Raw genomic sequence first — 1,643 nt, 5'->3', positions numbered from 1 at the left:
GCAAGAGAAGAAAGTCCTCTTGAATACTAAGGTCTCTCTAGCCCCCATAGCTTCAGAATTTAATTCTTGAATTTTGTAATTGTTGTATATTTATATTGATGCTCTTCCAAATGGCATGGCATTTAAAAATTGACTTTTTGCTTTTTTGTCCTTGTGCAGAGTGATAGATTTTCTTCTATTGGTTCTTGTAAGTAATCATTGACTGGTTTTGCTTAATCATTTCAAAGATTTGTGTGTGGATTCTTTAATCGTCTTTATTAAGAAACACTTTACATAGTTTTCTTATATTTATAAAGTGCAATGTTTGTATGTTGGTAAATTTACATTTACACAGCATGAAACAATTCCATGAAGAATATATATATATATATATACATATATATATATGTATATATATATATTATATCTTTAATGAGAATACTATGTCATTATATGTCATTTTTTTGTTTTGATTGATTGAGTGATTGATTTTAGTCTTTGTTGTTTTAGAAAAGATGATCCATTCATTCTTTGGAATGATGAGCTGTGTCCAGGGATCCATCAATAATGCTGAAAAGGACCCAGTTATCCACCTCTACTCATATACCCAGTCATGAGCACAAGGCTTGTTTGTAGTCAATCAGTTCTTCAGGCTTCAACCATAGATTGATCTCTTTCTCTGCACTTTGCACAGAATCACTACCATGAATGATGTTCCTGCCAACCTGAATGCAAAAATCCCCTCGAATGGTGCCTGGCTTAGAATCAGCTGGATTGGTCTCTCCTAGCATCATTCGACTTGTCTTTACCACATTGAGCCCCTCCCAGACCATGGCCACAACAGGCCCCGAGTTCATGTACTTCACCAACCTCAGGAAGAAAGGACAGTCTTTCAGGTCAATGTAGAGCAGCTTCAGGTGCTCCTCAGAAGCCCGAAGGAACTTCATGGCCACCAGGCGGAACCCCTTCTGCTCGAAGCGCTTGATGATCTCGCCCACCAGGCCGCGCTGCACACCATCTGGCTTGACGGCAATGAAGGTATGCTCGAGGATGGCCATGGTCCTGCGAAAGTCGGCTGGTCCTCCGGTGTCTGCGATGAGCGATGGGAGTAGAGACCAGCTGTCATTATTATTTTTAATTCTCACAATGTGAAGTATTTTCTAACTTTTTGATTCTTTATGTATTTATTATCATGCATACTCACTCACCTTCCCATGACCTTGTCTCCACCCTCTGCCCTATGACCTAAAACAAAACAAAATGTAAAAGTATAATTAAAAAAAAAAAAACAACATAACAAAATTAACAAAGAAAAAAAAAAAAAGAAAGAAAAAAATCTCAGAGTAGAAGCTATGGTGTGGCCCAGTGAGTCAAATAGATACATCTTTGTAAGTGTTCATTGCAATGGAACTTAGATCTTGATAAAGGATTCTGGTTTCTGCTACGTCTTGATACTAGGTTCTCACTAGGACACCTTTTGGATATGCTGTTCTTTTCCTGTGTTCTGGAGATACTGTAGCTTTGTATGTGCAGATTGGTCCCCTTTACATCCTCCAGAAGTTCATAAGTGATGTGAATGTTTAGGTGAGTAAATTCATTGCCCTGGTTCTTGACCTGGGTTGTAGCTGGGTTGGCCAACTGCCAGCTTTCCATCATTATCACCA

The 1,643-nt window shown here is 38.5% G+C and overlaps 1 pseudogene; it reads right to left on the bottom strand.

The window, feature by feature from the left end:
* Positions 1–463: 463 nt before the first annotated feature.
* LOC127236287 (nucleoside diphosphate kinase B-like) lies at positions 464–1,093 on the bottom strand (annotated as a pseudogene).
* Between the last annotated feature and the right edge of the window lie 550 nt (positions 1,094–1,643).

Source organism: Phodopus roborovskii, unplaced genomic scaffold, assembly GCF_943737965.1.
Source record: "Phodopus roborovskii unplaced genomic scaffold, PHOROB, whole genome shotgun sequence".
In the NCBI taxonomy this organism is placed as follows: Eukaryota; Metazoa; Chordata; class Mammalia; order Rodentia; family Cricetidae; genus Phodopus; species Phodopus roborovskii.
The sequence above is the reverse complement of the archived record's forward strand: the minus strand, read 5'-3'. Positions and strand labels throughout refer to the sequence as shown.